A 21,490-nucleotide genomic window follows, 5' to 3' on the forward strand; every position below is an offset into this window, starting at 1 on the left:
TTCCGTCCATGCTGGTCTTGGAGCATGCCAAATATAGTCACCAGCGAAGACCATAACAGCGGCAGCGCCGCTTAATAGAAAAGGTTGTAGCACGAAAAGAACGACGGAAAAGAAAGGGACCACGTCGACGTCGCTGACAACGATGACGGTAATATGTTAAAAGAATAAGAGCGGGTCGTGGCAACGTTTTGCGCCAATCAAACGGTTGAGTGTCTAAAGAGAGGTGCCGTTACGACGGCTAGGTCGAATGCGGGGCGAAAGAAGGGGTCGCGTCATTTGCTGCCGTTGCTTACGGCGATCGTAGTACTGCTTTCTAATTCTAGTCGTCGGTTTCTTTGTTCTTATTTGTAGCTAGTGCATAGCTCAGCGGGGGGTGAAGAGCCGACTGGGCGGTAAGCCTAAAGCGTCTCCTTGCTGCCCCGCGCTATAGACTGACTATTGTCCTTTTTCTCACTTTGTCGAGCACCTCACTATCGGCAAGCGTTTGCTGTCCTAGCCTAGTACAGTGTTCCCTTGACACTACTCTTTGTCCAGTTCTGTTTCAGGGTTTTTGCCTGATTTCTTTGTAGCGTCGCACGTCTAAAATCATGCTACCGTTGGTTCTCCTTCTTTCCAGACCTGTCCGGGCCACTTGAACGCTGAGCATGACATGTGTGCGCGCTTGCAGCATTGTTGATTTGCAGCTAGCTGCTGCTGCTGCTAAGTGTTTGTTTTTACTTCTACTGTTTTCTTTCGAAGAGGCGAAGCTTACCACCACCATAACGACCGTCTCCCGCTCGGGCGCCAATGCGCTTTCTACCGCCTGCACAGCAGCCTATCGTCAACTCCGGCTTCCTTCCGCCATTCAGTGGCGCTACCAGCCACTGACTGCGGCACATCCTCTACCTCAATGACCCACTTTAAATCAAGTCGAGGACCTCCTGTTTATTCAGCTTGCTTATGATGGGAGCGAATGCGCGACGCCTCAGCCGAGAAGAGTACTAGATTGCTAACGGATGGAAACAGAAAAAGAGGAAGGGGCAGACAAAGGAATAGAACGGTGCAGAGTGTAGCAGAAGCAGTAACTTACACAAGACGCAATCGAACGTCCTTTCGTCGGCTTGTGATAGCTGAAGTAACGGGTCATGATAACAGCTGTGCATGAAAACGGGTTGTTAAGTCGCATCGTGAGTGAGCGGTTGAACACATCGTCGTGAGCTGTCGTTACTGCTGCTGCTGCTCTTGCCGGTCGTGTGCCGTCTGGAGTGGCGGACTCTCCACTTATCTCAGACAGTTCAGGCGAGATCCTGCTGCCTGATGGCTGCAGCCTTACGGCTGATGCTGCTGTCTTTGCTTGCCACTTTGACAGTACAGCAGCAGCAGCACAGCCTGCTGCAACCGCCCCGCCCTCCCTCTCCGTCGCCTGCTTCACGTTTGTCCTCGGTCCCTTACCGTCCTTCCCCGCAATACCCGACCGCAAGCCCAAACGTTGTCTGCCGGCCCCCGACACTGTATGCCTCCTCTGACTCAATAGGGCCCCATTCTGTCCCAAAGCGGTCCGGCCATTAGAGAAGCCAACAGCAGTTGGAGAGCTACTAAGCCAGCCATAGAGCTGAGTAACCGAAAGTCGCTTTAGGTCAACAACAGCAGTAATAGCTCTGTTCAAACAGGACCTAAAGGCGAACGTAGGCCACACAGTTGGTATCAGACAGGGTGGCCGACACCCATTGAATATTTTCCACTATCTCCAGTCGTATTCTTGACTCTTTCAGCAATAGATAATATTTCGTACTAGATTTTTTGCCTGATGGTTCCTGACACATCCAGGCCTGTAGCTAGGCCAAACAGCTGATAAACATTCTTGGGTTAAGTTAGGTTAGGTTGGCCCTTGCGCATCTACTCTGTTAGCCGCTTGCCTGTGTCGGTTAAGTCGATGCAACCTATTACACCAGTGACGAACTCCCGATTTGCTATATGCCCGAACACAAATCTAGTTGCATCCGCTGATACAATTCAGCTGGTTCCTTCGCCCGTGGCCTGTGATGTTGCCTGCCGAATAGCTTTTTCTTCAGAAAAGAACAAGAATTCTGTTTATTTCTTCCTTTCGTAGAAGTTTCAACATTAGTCTTTGCTACAAGCTGGTGTGTTTGTTCTATAGCATAAGTGAGTGAACAAAGTCGAGAAACGACCCAGACTGATAGGTCGATATCACCAGGCAGCGACTATGTGCCGGCTGCAACCGCGGTCTGATGACCACACTTACTCATGGTCTACGCAGTGGTCTCGTGTTTGCTTTTTTATTCTACTGAGTTCAGTCTAGCTTATACTTTCTATAGAATATGCAAAAATTCAACGTGATTTTTAACGGCCGAATGGAACATTTGCAGCGGCAACCATTAAAGCTAGTTAAGGAGTTTGTTCCGACTCGATACGAAGCACTAAAGAAAACAGTGTCAATACATACTTTTCTTCGTCTCATCTATACGAAATTCGCTAAAATAATGAGCAATTATTCCTTTAAAAAAATCAGGCAGCGCCTTTCGAAACAACAGAGTCCAAAAATCAGTTACAGGCGCAGTTTGTCTGCTACTTTAGCTAGAACAATTACGCGACCCCTTTCTGTCATACTGTTACCTTCTTTAATACTTACTACTTCGGTCCTGCCAGGTAGAATACCCAGATTAGACAATTGATCTCAACTCGCTTACACACTACTTTATTCCCATGATGGCTTATGTACTCTATCGGCATGACATTTTAAAAATCTAAGTCTAAATATCGTGAACATGTCCAGCAGTTGCGTACCAAAAAAAGCTGGTAGGAGAAATCGGCTCAAGCAACCCGCGCACTAAATGATATGGTGATAAAGTAATAGCCTCTAATTGATGAAGCACTGTTTCGGCAATGTAAGAATGAGTGCTAGAGATCGATTTACCGGCAGCTCAGTGTCTACGTTTCAAATTCATACATTCTTCGCGACCAACACTAAATTTATAATGTTATCGTCATGAGCTTATGATAATAGGTTACAGCCTTTGGCATACTATGTCCTGTACATATGCGAGTGAGTTTCATTTATACAGATTGTAATTTTCAGTTCCACCTAATTGTTGGATAAGTTGTAACGCAAACAGGTAACGATGCCCAGTTCAACTAAATACTCTGCTTTCTTTGACAACTTCTTCGGTTGTCGAGCTAATATTCTCTATAGTAGAAACCTTTGCCATAGACGAATCTTCGTGCCCGTTTGTCAACCTCACTCCTGCCAATTGCATGACAGTCGGAATAGACGCCATTCCCCTTCGATGCATCATCTCCAGCTGGGTACATTATGCCAACCCAACTGGAAATATTTTTCTTACTTGTTCCTGCATTGCTTCCCCTTCGTGTGGCCTAGTCCTGGCCGGTCCGCTCCTTCCTCATTCCTACTTGTGTTTCTTATTACTCTGTTCATAGCATTAACGGTCGCATGCAATGATAGGGTACTGCGCTGCGCTCAACAGTTTTACGCAGCGTTTTCTCGTTTTACGCCTGCCAACGCCCCCCTTTCACTCTCTGTTTCTCTCCTTCTGTGTGTGTGTACGCTTGTACGTTCACGGAGGAGGTTTTGCGGTTACCCATTACGAGAAATACGTTACGTAACGTTTTGCGAAAAAAAATCACTCACGAATAAAAGGAAGACCCTCCCATATAATTTCGTATAGGCGTTTTTTGTCGTTTTCAAAAGAAGAAAGGCAACACGCGAACCGGAGGACGGCCCGTCGACCGTTTCGTACACGTATTAATACACACTGAATTCATAAATGGGCCGGGGAATTATTTCCACGGTTAGAAACGGAACACGTTTTCGATAGTAGAAACATCTACTTAAGTAATTAATGGTTTCATAGATTATGGCCATCGACAAATGTACCGGCGTCTACATAATAATGCTTGATCCTGTGTACAATGGTAACTTGAATTATGTATATGTTGCGGTCGAAAATGTAGCCTTTTTTATGTTCGTGAATAATTTCCTAATTTCTGAAAATTAGCACAACGAGTTCTGACGATGTCAAAAAAAGCTGATCTTCAATAGAAATTAAAAGCTCTGGAAAAAAATTAAAGCCGTGGAAGTAGCTGCAGCCCAATTTTTTAAATTCTCTTTTATTCAATATCTAATCGATATGCTTTATCTTTATTTTCCCGATTAATATTTGTGGGGTTTTGCTTTTACTGAGCTACAGGAAACAAATTGTCAATAATAATACAATTTTTACGGCTACTTGTAATCGAATTTTTAATAAAAAGAGCGTTTCTCAGGAGAGGAAGTCACTTCCCTTTGCCAGAAAAATCTCACCAGCTTCTTCTAATATTACATGCTGCACGAGTTCGTCCAATCTGATAAAATCATTTCCATTTTCTTGGCTTGTTTGTAGCCGGATATATTGGAGAATAATAATAAAAACCACACTATGGATCCTAGTTAACGGAAAACTGCTAATCTGCAAACTTGATGAACAGAGCTTGCGATCAGCCCACGTCCTTCGGATTCGCACAGGGCCTTCAAGCAATTGCCGCATTGTAATCTCTGTGTTCGATGAATTCCAAAGGAATATGGATCATGCACTTGTGATCTTATCTGCCGTTCGGTAGCAAGAAGATCTGAGTTTAGTTGACCTGTAAACTATAACGGCCCGTTTTTTGTCTTACCTTCGATTACGGTAAGGGCTCCCTAAATTTCTAGGTTCAAACTGTTTCATCTTCGGTCACGTACCATGGCGAGATGAGACGTACTACTGACATACGATTTTTTTTTAATCTAAACTACCAGTACTAGACATTGCTTAGTAGACGAATGTATCATTGTAGACTGCAGACTATCTAACTGTGCACCGTGAGTATGTTACAGTTTATATCATAAAATGGCATCTGGATAAAACACCTATGAATCATAGTTGTGAATACACTTGCTCGCAATTAGATAAGAACGCTTTCGTTCTCTATCTAATTGTGGAGTATCTGATACCATCTGGACGCATTACCGGTCCACGTGATGCTTCCCTCATAACTTTGCATCTTGTTCATGTTCAGATTGACGGAACAGATGGTAAAATGCCTGACGAAATGATGAAAAAAATGACCATATCGTGACGGCAGTGCCTTGAACAGGAGATAAGTTCTTGTCTACTTTTCGATATTGATGTTTTTCTCGTTCGGCATTACCGACGTAAACGGTTATATTTCGATTGTCTGATTCAAAATACGGTCGTTTCCATTTTTGTTTCATCAGCATATCGTACTGACAGCGCTTCTCCATTCATCCGGATTTGCCATTGTTATCATATTATTCGGATCACCTGTATTTCCATTTAAGTCTACATATACCTACTTTTTCACTACCTGACCTAGCTAGACGTGTAAACTACCAGACGTTTGCAGCTCTGAAATGTGTGTCTGGGAAACGTGTTTATATTCGCTTACGTACACCCATACGTGTGTATAAATATACATACGTATGGTTGGATGGATGGGTTTGTGTGCAAATCGAAGTATGCTGCGAGTGTGTATCGTAACTTTCTATTTGTTCGCCATTTTGTCTGTTTTTGCCGATTCTGCTTTTTCTAGCTTTAACGAAGGTTCAGAGTGACGAAGCAACTAGCTTCCTACTTCACCCTCATGTAGGCGATGGTGGTGGCAGACATTGCAACCCACTGGATCGTACAGGACGTATCGACTGACTCCTTGCTATGAATGCTTGGCTTCTTTTTTGCTTATCTGCAGCAGTAGCAGTGCATCGCCAAACACGGCCGTTGTAGAACCCATTGCGGAGTTAGCGACTAACTTCCATTTTCTATGAGTTCCTACAACCCCTTACAACGTAAACCCCCAAAGCGAAGTGTAGCCCGTTTTGTATTTGAACATCTTCGCCAACAGCCGTCAGCCGAGCTGCTGTTACCGTCGTCGTGGCGGCTATGACACCGGTGGGTGGCAGCAGTCGAGCACCGATGGATGGCGTTGCCGCGACCTTTGCTCTCTGACTTTTCACTATATAACAAAATACACAAACAAAAAGAATCGCCGTGCCATACCCGACGCAGTCCGCCAGGGACCGCGCACGCAAACAAGCAGCGGGTTACAGCAGCCCCCGAGCCAGCAGCCCCCGAGCCAGCAGCCACAGTGAAGCTAAGCAGAAGATAAGCGTAGGAGGGTAAGAGGAAGAGTAATATGTCGATGAGGACAAGAAGAGGATGCAAGAAAAAGTTAGCAACAAAAGAAGTGGGAAGGAGCTGGCAGCAGCGACCACCGAACGAGACAGGTTTCTTGACCGAATGCCGTTAGGGACCAGCAAGGAACGCTAACGAAAGCAACGACCAAAACAAAATGTACAGCCTGCCAGCAGAAAGCCATAGGGAAGCATCAGCAGTGCTGCTGCTGTTGCTTGTATTGGCGGTAGTAGTAACAATCGTTGTGGTAGAAAAGGAGAAAAAAAAGCGGGGATAGCCAAATGCCGCGAACCAACAACGCCTAGCGACGACAAGAGCACCAGCAGCCAAACGAGTCGACCTACGGCACTGGATGTCTTTCGAACCGCCGCTGTGCGAGCAGCCACCTCCATCGACTCGGCAGTGGTAGTCCGCTGGCATTGGTTCAAGAGCATGGCGTCATTGAGAGAGCGCGAGGCACCAAACCTTTTTGCAAGCCTAGCAGGCCATCCAGCCAGACTGACTCTGACTTGGCTAAGCAGAAAGACAGCCAGTAGCAATCAGCGAAGGCAGCGGCAGTGGCAGATGGACGCCATCGGCTGGCGTGGCGTATCTGGTCTGGCGTTCTTGTGCAAGTGCCATTTGCGATACCGCTTGCGCGCTAGTGCTTCCATTGGCAGACATATTCGCAACAGCGGCGTGGCAGCACCAGCAGCCGCCTGCAGGGATTTGACATCGGAGACGGAAACTATGAATGGACGATGGACTATACAATGAGCAGTTGGATGAAGCAGGAAGAAAACAAGGAGGATGAAGCACGAACAATGGCGACAGACGCAGCGGCAGTAGTAAAGCAGCGTTGGAAGTTTACGCTCTTTCAACTGCAACCGCTTACCGGCCCCATAGGGAAGAAGTGACCACCAGACAAAAGCATCATTTCATGTGGAACCACAAAAAGCAATGCGGGGCAACAGTAGCAAACGAGTCGTGCGCTAAGTAAGCCGCCAGGCAGGCCAGGTGGCGCTAAACCCTAGCTAAGTCTAGAGGATTCCTGCAGACTCAGAACGACAACTCTACTCGGTGGACGTAGAGCAAAGAAAACGATGAATAAGGATAAGAGGACGAAGGGAGAGATGAATAGAAACCGGTACAAACAAGGGGGTGGAAGAAGAACTCCACCCGCCAGGATTTCCGCACTGTCACATGTCCTCCTATATACATGTGAACCCAATGTGGAACGCATAATCGAATACACACATACGCATAGTGGCAGAAGCTGGGGCTGAGTTTCTGTTTGAAGGAAAAGGACTGAAAGTAGAGACAAAGCGCAGGGATAGAGCTGCCTATTGAAAATAGAAATCAACTGGATGACAAAACTGGAGAATACGAGAAAGCGCGAGCGAGGACAAGAGAGATAGTGGCAATACAGGGTAATACGTTTTTGCTAGATATAGGTGTTCACATTTCGGTTTTCTTACTTTACGGGCCATGCGCGCGGTGAGACAACTGAAGCCGGTTCGTATGTAACAGAAGTGAGATATCCCCTTTGACTTGTTCGTCCGCGCACTCTCTTTCGCTTGAGCGGTGACGAGTTGCATGTAAACAAGCTCCAGTCTTGCCAGGAGCAAAGGATGATAAGCAAGACTTTTCAATGGAGAACACGGAAGAAGAACCAAACGCATAGTGACACTACACCTCATGCTTGTGAGATATAAACCATGATAGCAGTAACGACAACAAAAGCACAAGCCAACTAGATAAACTCGAACGACTCCTATGAGGTTAATAGACAAGTATCTGTTGACTAAACTGGCCGCCTGAGTTCAGCTAAAGCCAAGCAGCAATCGGCATTGGGGTTATCCCTGTAACCCCATGGCCTGTATCGGTGAGTTTCTGTTCACTAGCCCTGCAAATCAACGTTTCTGTTCAGACTGCACCTTGCACAAAACTTCGTTTCATATATATCTATGTGACATATCTCGGCCTACAATCAAAGCCACGGACCCAAATTCGAGCCTTCCGGATCGGATTCTATATATATATATCTATATACTACTATGATGCGGAACAGCTTTGAAAACCAAAATGGATCCATTTTCCCAGATGAACTGAGCGGACGGTTTTATCTTATGTCTTCTGACAAAGTTGGTTGGTCTGATTTGATGTAATTCTTAGTAAAATACGCCTATACTACAATAACCCTTCTGAACAATAATTAACAAACAGGAAAACACTTCCGTCGTCGTAAGTTTCTATAAGCGTCATAAGTTTCCGAATTTCTTTTGTCAAAGTATGTTTGAAAGTATGGGGTTTACGTTTCTGCAAGCATAATTAATCCTCTACTAATGTATGCATTCATTATTGCAGCAACGAAGCGAATTTCGGCACACCTACATTTACCACCTATATATGCAAATATTTATTAAATTTAAGAGTCCCCATCGTTTGTAGGCTACCTCGGTGTTGTTCGACCGTACAGATATGGCGAAAGTGTGTATGTGTGCACCTGTGTGCTACTGCGATGAGGTAATAGAATGACGTTAAAAATGGTAGCATGTCGCTTCCAGAAGACAGTATGATGCATCGATGAAGGCATATACGAACGCCAAGTAAGTTTGCAGGCACACCTTCTCCTGGATCGTTATTATATCCCAGAATGACGATGTACAAAGTTTCGACAAGAAATGCGTCAATGGTTTGCTCATTGCTGGCTACGTAGAAATCGGGGGATATAATAGCTAGGTCAGCCCCATAACTGGAGAGTTCATATATAATAATAGTATAGTAGAAGATAATAGCATAGCTGATAGCTAAATGTTGAGAGCAAGAGTTATCTGGGTTGATAGAAAGAACACCATAGATTATCTTCTGTGGGATTATCCTAAATGAAGTAAAAGTGAACGATTCTCCTCAGACCCTGAGCAGAACAGCACTTCTAATTAGGTGCGAAGGCATACCGCTACTCGCACTTATGTCAGTATCTATGAAAATCCATCGGAGACTATCCGTATAGAAATTGGTGATTTTTCCGTAAATAACTGTTTGGGCTCAGAAAAAAAAGGGACGTGTTCACTGACCGGCTAATATTCAGCGGGAAAGACACATTAGGGCAAAAGTGACAATGAAGTATTGTCACAATATTTGTAGCATTGCAATGTAAATTATATGGGCATCCGTCTGTTTTGCATCCTGTTCTCTAGTCCCCGTTTTTCGACGGATCGTTTTGTCTATAGGGAAAAAGGTGACCGCGTTTCCTTTAAAGAAAGCGAAAGTTTTGTTGTTACCATCGCGAGAAATAGTGTACAACTATGGCAAGTTAGTTTCCGGAAAACGACGGGCCACGGAAACGATGGGTCGACCATTCGCTAAACGCTAACAATACGGCATGCCCATAACAATGTCGTAGCGGCAGCTGTCACTACGCCGTCGAATGTTCTTGTTGGAAACATCGAAGGCTCGCGCAAATTTGATTTATGGGCTAGTAGAAGATGTAGCAACACCAGCGCATCAGAAAGGGTTTAACCGGCCGCAGGAAACGAGACCTGGCTAGAAAGCAAGTAAAGCCTAAGGCAGCGACCGGCGATAAGGCGGTAAAGCGATAACGTCGTATACTGGTGCTGCCACCCGCCCGCCAGCGGCGCCACTGAATTAACCCTATTTTGATCAGTGGGCTGCCGAGGACAACGAAGTATGCTAAGAAGCTATGAAGTGATCGATATCGATATCGAGTCGGACAAGACTCCCGCGATCCGACTTAATCAGACAGCAGCCAGCCGGTAGCTGTAGTCTCTCTAGCAATAAACGTGTGGCTTTTGATGTTCGTCTTTGGGGGCGTCTGTATGCAAACCCACTACCGCGACTAGCCTTCCTAAGCGGTATTTTCACCGCGCCCGCGAGCCAATGGCGGTGAACCATGCTTGGCTGGCGTTGGTTGGAGGTTAGTCGCCACGAACTCTGGAAATTAACTGTTTTCTCCTTTCCCGCTCCCTGTGCCCTCTATCAGTCTGAATATCTCGGTGTATCGAACCGGGACATTGATCGTCAGAAAGTGACGATAGCATAAGGTACTTCACGCATGCATGCTGCACGTTTATCCCACCCTAACCAGATAGTAACCTGGACAAATGTATTCTTCAGTGAGCTATTTCTACGCAAAATACTCTTCGTTAGTGGATAACGAAACAATAAGCTTAATCAACCGATGATTGAAGTCGCTTGCGATCATCTTAAGCATGCGACTCAGTTGCTTCAGCTCAGCTGTGTGATAGCAAGGGTCACTTATAATTCCTGGCCATTTTTGAGACGGTAGTTTGAGCCCAGCGAATTATAGATAGCGATTTTCAATTGATACTTTGACATTGTTTGAAATCATCTAGATTAGAAGTCTCTTTGCCTATCCGCGTAACAAATTCGAAGGAGAACTCTCTGTTACTTTCTATGCAGTTGGCTCACGTGAACATCAACCAGTATCGATACGCGACAATCTGATTACTGATAAAGCAAAAAACGAATGTGGTTCATACGAGTAGTTACTTTGTGTTCTTTCCGTTTGATTATTGATATAGCAGGAGCTCAGTCGGCGATGTTGATTTCAACTTGTCTAGTTTGGCCGCCGACCATAACTATATCGTTTACCATATTTAAAACATACACCACGAACGGCGTTATAACACCGATCCGATTTTTTTTTCCAATCACGTTTTCCAGGCCCGTACTGCAGGTACTTCTTACGCAGACACCTCCGTCACGACAGACGGGTTGAAATTTTGAAAACGATTCAGGTCAATCTGTAGGTTGTGCCTATGTTCCTTTTCGACCCAGTGGCAGATACGGTGTAACAGTGATCTTCGTATTAAATTCTCGTCGTTGAATTATCGTCTGTCCTAATCTTCACGACGGCAACATTTAGAGCAAGTCTGCTAGTTTGCACAAGTCCTTCAGATCATTAAATAATCGTGCTTGATTCACGACCTTAGTTTCCATCACATCAGCAGGCGAGAAAAGAGTCGGTTGGCATATCTGGGCATAGCTGATTCCCCAAAAACCTTTGCAAGATTACGGCGTTCGATGAAGAATATACTCCATGGCCTTATGACTTCAGCGCGCTAGAGAACCGACTTGTGCATCTGTGTCGGTCGCTTGCAGCAGCAACGGCGAGGGGTAACAAGGAAAAAGGAAAGGTGGTTTGAGGTTGAGGGTATTGCCATAAGCCACCGACTAAGAGGATCAAGTTCGACTCAACTTCACTTATCGTCCCCACGGGACGTCTCTTACTTCTTGGGTTCATCTTGCTCAAACAAACTACAGACCTATAGCTACTTTTAGAGGAAAGAAACGGGGGAGAGAAAGAGCCCATCAGCGATCTACTCGCGCTGTAATTGTCCGTATATTTGCATGTGTGCCCCGTTCCAGCTGCGAGATCTTGGAGAAAACGCTGTGACAACAGAAAGCCTTTTGGCAGCAGGGGCACACAAGAAACTAGTTTGATTTGCTCCTTTACATGCGACGTCTGTCAATATATAAGAATTACATATTTTTCGTGATATAATAAACATCCAATGTATTGGTCGTATCATTTCTATCAGATGTCAATTAATGAATCTGCATGCCTAATGCTTCTTGATCCGCTTACGTCGTTGTTCTTCGATCAAATCAATATTAATCAACACGTCCTTTCTTCTATTATGATCCGCCGTTGATAAGACTTACTTTCGTAGACGCACATACGTAAGCACTTACTGATGATTATAGTGATGCTGATATAGATAAATAGGTTCAAATAGATCAGCACACATAAGCTTCCTGGCGCAGACACTTAGATATAAGAGGGAAGAAGCTACTTGATCCGTGTGATCCTACAAGACCCTTCACGCGCGCATAGTGAAGTGGGAGTGGTAAGTGGAGGGAACGATCGGTCGGACAGTCGTTCTATCCGTATATGTATAGGCTCAACGTAACGTCATCTTCTGCCAAGGATGAGGGAGTGAGTGTCGCGCGAACAATAGCGCTGCTATAGTTGTCGGGGGAGGGCAAGCGACCCAGCCATCGAGGAAACAAGTGAGCACGCGTGACCCGGCGTCCGCGATATGAAATTTATTGCCGCTACTGTTAATACTGGAGAGTCCAAGGCACGAAAAACGAAGGAAGAGAAACTCGACCCAACCAAAGCTCCAGGAGTTTTCGGGTCGAAAACAGGAGAGGCATCAAAGAACCAGATATCGTCCCTTCTAGGCCTTATGCGATGTTGTCATCGTCGTCATTTTACTCCTCCTTCCAGCTAGTTGGCTACTAGCCAACTAGCTATCCTGAAGCAACAACGTTCCAAAGATTCCGGCTAATATGATTACGAGCAAGTGAAGTAGCCCTAAGCGGGAACATCTGTCTACGCCAGCCGATAGAGGCCAAATCACCTTGGAATAAGGCAGGAGAATGTAGGTTATTCATTGCTATTGCCGCTACTGCTCCTGCTCGAAACCGAGACAAAACTCCGCCAGTTTATCCGACTGAGTTTGCTGTCCGATCCCGTTGTTGTTGTTACTGGTTAATCGCGACAGGTGACTTCAGGAGACAGCTGCGAGTCACGACGGCAGCACAGACGCTCGACAAAACGGATCAGGACCGGCAGGATAAATAGTACAGCGAAAGCAATACTGCTACACGACTCCATGCAGGTTTCTGTTCATTTTGGGCGACAAGCAAAAAGAAGTAAGCAGCGTTACGACGATGACTGTTCATAAAGTAACAATAATAGCGTTATTTGCTTTTGATACTCTTTTTTCATCTAGCTCTCGTCTTACGTTAAGTGACCGCAAGATGTCGAGTATACACAGCAGATGCGCAATCTCTGCATTTCTGCATTGCTGGACGATTTTTCCATCATTGCAGATCGTTCTTTTGCATTGATACACACGCACACACATACACACACGCACAGACATTCACACAGATAAGGAAGGGCCGTTTAACGCGGACCGTAGAAGAAACGACCGAAGGGGGGTAGTAATAAAACTTAAGAGGTTAACGGCTGATTCTTTGTCACTACGGTAGCGGCAACACGAATACAACATGGCCAACTACATACGATGTTATAATTGCTCTTTAAGCGCATAGCCCTGATGTTGACAGGTAAAACACTTGAAAACAATTGCTGCTTATTCATAAGATAGTGTGCTTGCTTTGCCTCTGTTTGCCTGGTTGCCCGGCGCAGCAACTCATTTCGGCCAGAGTTAGGTCAAAGTTGCAAGTTGTTTTGAATTTCTTTTTACTTAGCCAAGAAGAATATAAAAAAGCGCTCTAAAAAGTGACCGGTAGAGTATACCCAGGCGGCTTAATCGTGTTGACCTTACCCTTCCTTTCTTTTCCTATTTATGAAGCCATATGTTCTATAAAAAGTGTATTATCACTGAGTCTATTCATAATCCATTTAGACGTCTTGTTCTATCCATATGTGGGTAAACCCGTTACAAACGAGGACTATGCCATCGTCGTCTGTGGTTCGTATTTCCATATAGTTGTTATATATTAAAATAACCTCGACGTCATCGAGCTATCGACCGAAGCATGTAGCAGGTACGTTCGGCTTTTCGGACCGTTGGATAATGGTGTGAGGTTCGCAAACTCCCGTGAGGTTGCCAGACCTTCGCTACAACCAAATGAAGGAGCAGACGCTATCCAGTGGCGCAACTGTCGTGAACCGCGCACATTCGTTTACAGTTTGTCAACGCCTTTTACCGAGCGTACGTTGATTGTTGGAAGTCGCTGGATCGCTTCAGTCTGTTTAGCTGTCAGTGAGAACGCCAGCTCAGGACTTTGTTACGATGAAAAATCGCGATGATAAAGCGAGGCGTACCCTCTCGCCCGAACTCGCAAATATATAGCAGGATATAAAAAAAAATACACTCTTACTATCAAGCAAATAACCGTCAGACGACTATGCGGTCTGTAATAGATTGCTAACATACAGCAAGCTAAAGACGCTCATTAAACTAGCGCCAGAACGCAAGCAAGACATGGGCGATGGAGGGTGTATTCCAGTTCATAGCGACAGCGGTAACACAAAACCTTCGCTTAAAAAACGTTTTTGGGGCACGCTATATAGGTAATCTACGCATGGCCCTATCTGGCGCCGTTTTGCTGCCTCTTCCACTGGCCCTCAGTCGTTCGTTTTAGATTGATACATCATCTCATGTATGTGACGCCTTTTCAGGCATTTCTGTGCGTTCGCAGCTTTGATCCTTCACAATAGAATCAGCACGTACACTCGATGTGACAGCTTAAACAGGTTAGTTCTAGACAACAATATTTTTTTCCTAGGATAAACATATTTTTACTATGGTCAGTATGATAAAGCACACATTAGATACGTTTTTCGTGTATTTATTCGGATCTTTTTTTATTGAAACATTAAATGACCTGTTACCGTTGCGTTTATATAATCGTTGGCCAAACCGAAGTAGACAAGCTCGATTTCAGCCTTGTTAAGATTGGTAGAAATATGTCTAACTAATTGTTCTGCTAACTGTGCAAAGATCTGCGCAAAGTTTTCAGGTACAGAGGACAATCAAGAAGCAACATTCATTAGTCTGTTCTGTCTTTCGTCCTTTGTCCTTAAACACTCTTTACTCCGACGTGCCAAACGAAGTACTGCGGGCAGATCAAACCAAGTTCGAACGTACTTACTATGAGGATCGATTTTAAGTGAAAAGTTTGATGAAAATGTATTACAGATCGGTCAGTCATTCTGTCGGTAGACAGCCAATAGAAAAAGTCTGAAGGTTTTTCTCTTTCTTTTCTACGAATTTTCCTATATATTCCGAATATTGTTAATTGGCAGGCCAACGGCTCCAAAAATCATCCCAGCTTCACTTGTGCATTGAAAGTAACAAATTCCGGCACACTCACCACTCCCAACTTACCAATATTCTTTTCACGTTTCTTTCATTCCTTTTTTTCCATCGCTTATACCAACTCATTCAGCTTGAGGCCAAGCGAGCGTGGCGGTAGGTGAATAAGTTTGCCGGTAATTAACTCTATTTGCGGCGCAACTGCCCGATCTCTCTCTCAGCAAACAAGACTCCTCAAGATCGCAAATGGGCAATTGTAGCATTGCGGCCCACCTCGAGCAAATGACATCAGGGCTCAGCCGGGTAAGGAGCGGCCCTGGAGTTCTTTTCATTTGTTTTTCGTTATAGTTTCTGCCCTGACGCAGGCGGCCTTTGATTGACGAATGTAAATGTGGATGTTTTGCTTTTTGGGGGATGCCGACAAAACGTCGCACAGTCCTGGCGCTGTTACGATTTGCCTTCTTTGCACAACGGCCACTTGCTAAAATAGCACCACACCGATCACAGCGGCCACCATTGCCCCATACAGGCCACTCTGCCGACAGGTAGAAAGTTCTGTGATTTTTGCTTGCGTGACCGGAAGAATTTTGAAACTCGAACTGATCTCTAGGAGAGCACGCGAAGAAGGGTTCTTGTCAGAAGCATTTCTAAATGGAAAAGGGGCCTTGTACTCTGACAACAATTCACTATAATAAAAATAATAATAAATATCGTTAACAGCAATGAGGATAAGCTTAGAACCATTATCAGCAACAATTTGTTATGCATCCCGTATGTGCGTCTGATTTGCCGGTATCGTATCTTGTACTGGCCCTAGATATATATATAATTAACGATCAGCAAGGTAATCATCATTCTCATCGCCTTTATCATTCTCCCGGCCCCCAAATATCTGGGTATCTCGAGCATGTGATATCCGTCCGTTCTGTTCAAAACCTGTCTCCAATCCATGCATGTAATGGTATCGACGACGCGGTAAAATCGACGCAAAGTTCACCCATCCACAAATAATGCGCTGGCTAACGTCACCCAGAATTTATGTTGTTGCAGTATAACACAGGAGAAAATAAGCGTCATATGAGAAGGTGGGTAGCAGTTAAACGAGCTGGGTTATTCAAAACGTTGGCGTTTTTGTGGATGTGCTTTCTGCTAGTGCTGTTATCTAGTGCCGTCTATCGGCATGAGCATCATAGTGGATTGCTTGCATTCATTTTGTTTTTGTGTGTCAGTTACCGGTGCGGGGCTACTGCGGGTTGCCGCTACTGTTAGTCGCCTGGCTGATGGCGGCGGTCGGCGTGGTCGTTACGGCGACCATGCCACGGTCGCCGCCATCAGCCATCGACATAACCGACCGTTGTCGGGTTAGGCTAGCTGGCTAACACTACTCTGCTGCTTTCGTGGCCTGTGGCCTTCGTTGCTGACGAGACCATTGGTGGCCCCTCGCGGCCTGCTGCTTGCCGACGGTCTAGGCAGCCGAGCTCTTTGTTCCAAATGTGAACGACGAAATAGGGACGACACAGGATAGCAGCAACGGAGAAGACGCAGGGACAGGAATAAAAGTGGGTCGAATCGAGTTGAATCGGCTCTTATTCCGAACGATAACGGTTAGAGCTGCGTCGTCGCCGCTGCGGCTGCTGGAGGCCGATTTCGTTGTCGAGCGGTAGAACAACCTCCGTCGCTGTGACTAAGTCGGTCCAGTGACTATCCGTTATCAACCCGTGCCATCCGCCCCTCGTTTTTACCCGTTTACGTAGAGGGTTTAAGGGGTGCCAAGCCTCCATGTCTGTCTGTACGAGCGAACAGCAGCTGCCGCTCCCGCCGATGGTCGGAACGCCGTTGCCCCCACCTTTAACCGAACAACGAGTGTGCCTACTACTGTCTAGAAGTAGCTAAGCGCCCGTACAGAAACGCCATGGACCTTGTTCGCTGCCCCCCTCTTGTCCCGCGTTCATTCCCCATTTCTGGTCCAAACCCTCTGTACAAACCTCCATCGGACATTTAGAGGCGACTACAGGCCGACTTTTGGTAGCTGCCGCAACGAGTAGCAGCGGCCTGAGCAGCGCCTCGTGTCTACCTAGCAGCAGCCTGGACGTGTAGTGATGGTAAACACCGACGAGGACGGGTTGGTCCATCATTGAACAACGTAGATTTGCCTTTACTACTGCTGCTACCGTTGCTGCAATAGCTGCAGCGGAAACAGCAGCAGTAGAAGAAGCAGATGACGGTATCCGTCGCAGCCGACGCTGCTACCGTGTCTGCTAATGCTGTGTACTGCTGCTGCTACGGCCACCGCCTAAAGCCACATCGCCCAACGAGCCCCTATGCGTCTCTTTCAGCCCGTATAATAATAAGGGCCTTTGGTGACGGTGTATCTGGTTGACTGGTCGACGACTCACTGCTCTCTGTCCATTCGCTTAGTAGGCCATTGAACGGTCGTGGTGGGTGCCAGTAGTGGTGATGGCAAACGCATCACCAGCTTGCGGTACCAACTGCGAGGGGGCCGTAAAGAGCAAAGAGGACTACACCCGCCAGTGAGGTCGTCGTGGCAATAGCTGCGGCAACGGCAGCTCAACCAAATGGCAACGTGACCACCAACGTTGGCATGGATGAACAAAACGGAAAGGGACAACGATAACCAACGAGTGCTGCTGAAGCAAGAGTCAAGTCGACTAATAGAGCGACCCATCAACGAACGGACGGACGAGCAGCGATGGCAACAACAACGCCAGCGACGAGGACTATCTCGACCGAGCCAACCAGCGAGTGAGAGATCGGACCGCCAGTGTACCCCTCCCCCCCTCGCGCCCATTGCCAGTGCCTCCCTCTCTCTGTCTCTTCTTTCGTCTCATTCTCTCGCGGAGCCCGCTTTTGACGGGATTCGGTTTGTCCGTGTTATGACGCCACTCTGCCAGCGTACTACCTTGCCCTCCTCGGTGGGGCAGACCAGCGAGAACTCGTTGGCTTATTCTACCGCTGGTCGCTTAGACAACAGCTTGCTACTGTATGAGCCTATCGACTGGTCGCTACCGCTCGCCCGTTGATCGCATCGGAGCATAAAGCCGTCTGCAATTACGCATATGCATAAACGCATGGGAAGAAGCAGCAGAAGCGTCGGCCCAGCACGGACGATGTGGGGCAAAAGGGCTGGCAAACCACCGAAGAGAAGGAGGGACACTATGTGTCTAGTATGACTTTTGTTGCTGTCATCGTCACTGTGGATCTGTTCGTGCGTACTTCTTACTTGAATCCCGCTTCCTCATGTTGCCTTTTTTCCGTAAAACCAAACGGCCTCCGTCGTGAAGGAGCCTGCGTAAGTGAGTTCGAGGAGTATGAACAGTGGGTAAAGAGTAAGCAGTGGTGAGGGAAGGAAGAGGTAGCTTCAGAGGCTGTGCCGTGGTGGCCGCCGGGAGTTGTCGTTGCTATTATGTAGGTAAAAATGTTGTTCTGTATTGATATTCCCATACAAGTATTCACCAACATAACATGGAAGAAAAAAGAGACAGTGAGAGAAAACGGCCAAAATAAGAGTATGGCTATGATGAAACAATTCACGGTGACAGAGTACAATAGAAACAAGCTATAATGATGCATAGCCAACGAGGAGCTTGGTAAGGACGATAGTACACTCAGAGAGTCGCGCACGAGTAGAACAGACGAAAGGTAGCCACGCTCGTAGTCGCCGTTAACACTGCCTTTGCCATTGACATGACAGAGTGTCACACACTGACATGGCTACGTGACACAATGCCATGTTTCAAGCGTGTTCCACCCCCCAGGCCCCGCCTTTGTCGTGACGCTCCTTGGGCAGAGACTTGTCTCTACACTAGCCTTGTAGGACAGTCTTTATCACTCGAATGTAGTTCGGCATTTTGTTAAAGCACGTAACGTCGAGAAAAATGAACCATAAGTGGTTAACCGTTTTAATTAGGAAGGACGTAACGATAAATGACCAAATGAGAAATTTGTTTACGGCTAACCTAATAAGTCAAGTTACCCGATTAAAGTAGATATCTATTATTAGCATATAATTAAATTAGATATTAAAATAGATAAAATATTCTTACACTTTACAGGAAGTTACTCTAATTAGGAGAAGATCTAAGTTTACTATCGTTTATCTGTCTCTCTCCCTTCTCGTCCGTTTTCTTCGTAACCTTGGTAACCAGTGGCCTATTTGTCTATCGCTTTGATTGATATTAATTGGTTGGTCTCGAAACGAATGAAAATGCGTCTATTGCAGCGTAGCTGTTTCATCATCTTTGGCTATGGCCTCTAGAGCCTGTCTGTAGGCGGATTTGGGTGAGCATACGCTCTACCTGTTTGTGACAGAACCGGCTTACTGTTGCAGAATATTGCTTTAGCGCTAAACGTTTTTTTGTTAGAAATTGCGCCTTTGCTGCTTCGCTTTTCCGCTCTATTATCCATTGTCTCTTTTGCTATATTAGCTTAATCATTGCAGCTAGTGGCAACAGTACTTGCACCACTGTTTGTGCTGCGATGATAGCATATCACACACCGCAATGACAGATAGTTATTGGAAACTGTATCAATGGTAACCGTAACAACAGCTGAAGTTAGCGAAGGCAACAACGTCGTTGCATATAAGGCCCTCTACAACTGGATCCTATTCTCTTCCCTCCTAAAAGTCTATTGGCCTTCTTTCTACCCTATCCTCGCACTCTTCTTTCCTCATGGACAAACCCTCACGTTTGACAGGTTTCTAGGATAACATCCCATTCATTTGCAGACAGCTATTTCGCAGTCCGGTCGGACGCCCGCTCGCTGATATCTGACAGCGACGTTGCTTATGCTACTGTAGCATAGCTACGACTGGTAGCGGGAACAAAATGGGTCCTATGTTTCCAATACCACTCGCATGTTACCACAGACATTACGAGAAAAGAACGTGTTCTATTCAACAGTAGCATTATTTTTTGCTCGATTCCTAGACAAAACGGAGCAAGGTGAACCGTCAGGCTACCAAACCTGTAACGGCGGTAGCAGCTAGCAAGTGTGCGAGTAACCGACCTGTAGGCGCCGGGTTGGCGTCTTGGGCCTTACGTCTTCTTCCTGTCGTACTCTTTTCTTAGTCACTATCACGAATACGCCAGAACCCCGACTTCCCCCAGGATTCCTAGCTACCGCTGGGTCGTCCTCGTTCGTTCGACTAACGACAAGCGTACGAACGAAGAAACGGTCCTAACCTCGGCACCCCGACCCGTGATCACCCCCTATTCCAGTCTCGTCGGTGGAATTCTACGATCTCCTTCTACTACGTCTGCCTTTCTGGCCGCCGACCGCCAGGCACCTTCCACGACTTGATAACGTGTCGTAGGTAAATGTACAGCTCACTCTTGCAACAACAACGACGAGATGACGACGAATGGGGTGATACAATAATTCGTCCCTATAACCTGCTCTTAGACTGACTCTGGTCACTTTTCCGCTTACGCTCATTGCATCCTCTTTTATTCTCTCGACACATACCTACACACATACACGTACACACGCGAAGACACCTGCACACAAACCTTTATATACACACACAAACACAAACATATATATACACGTACATACACACGTACATGCACACGTGCACCTACACATACGCTCCCGTACACACACCGTTCCGTCGAAAAAAAAAACTCGACCATTTGCTATTTTCTTTTTTCTATATGGCTAGCTGCAATATGTACTAGGTATAAACTACTACGGCGGAAAAGCCCAGCGCATGTAGCTGATAAATATGAACACGCGATAGATATATATAATAGATATATCGGCGTATAATATATGTTTATTTTGTTGACCATCATTTGCAAACTACTTGAAATTGCACCTATGCATTTGGTATAGCCTATGTAAACTATATAAAAACGTCTACATACATAACCATTCGAACTTTATTAAGCACCTACCTGTGTTTAGTCTTTGCGTGGGGCTTCCAACGTTGATGCATCATACTCTATGGGCAGGCCGGCGGCTAGCGCTCGTAGGCGTCCGCGCGCCCTGCGCCTGCTCGCGCGGGAGCAGCACCCCTTCGTCGTCGTTTATTTTTACTTCTGCTGTCGTCGCTGCCCTGTCAGGCTGCCACCATCAGCAGCGAAGCCCCGTGTTCAGACTGTTCTTGCTGGTGCTATTCTTTTGGTTAGAACTGTTTCAGGCGTTTCTCACAGAGCGTTGCTTTTCCTTTATTATTAGGTTCGTCTGTTCTATGTTTCTCTTAAAAATTGGCTTGGGTCGCTGCTTGCTTTTAGGTCGGTCCTCCAGTTCAAACCTCGGTTTCAGCCAGTGATAAACGTCGATATCTTAATAATACCAATAGTGCCGTTACTATTACAGTGTAACAGAGAGCGCTACTTTATCGTTGCATCTAGTTCGCCTCAGACACTGGTAGCCGTTATTGTTGTAACCGAACTTCAAGGAACGTTTGCAATGGCCGCTTCTTGTAAACGGTTTGCTCGTTAAAAATAGCTTATCTTT

General features: G+C 46.1%; 1 protein-coding gene across 7 annotated transcripts in view; it reads right to left on the reverse strand.

Moving 5' to 3' along the window:
* para (sodium voltage-gated channel paralytic) overlaps positions 1–21,065 on the reverse strand; it is an 83,802-nt gene extending 62,737 nt beyond the window's left edge. For all 7 annotated transcript variants that reach the window (XM_086991572.1, XM_086991574.1, XM_086991573.1 and 4 more), the window contains exon 1: positions 20,926–21,065. The gene's annotated coding sequence lies outside the window, so the exon portion shown is untranslated. The remainder of the gene's footprint in view (positions 1–20,925) is intronic.
* Between the last annotated feature and the right edge of the window lie 425 nt (positions 21,066–21,490).

The sequence above is a fragment of the Varroa destructor genome, unplaced genomic scaffold, assembly GCF_002443255.2.
Source record: "Varroa destructor unplaced genomic scaffold, Vdes_3.0 BEIS01000005.1, whole genome shotgun sequence".
Lineage (NCBI taxonomy): Eukaryota > Metazoa > Arthropoda > Arachnida > Mesostigmata > Varroidae > Varroa > Varroa destructor.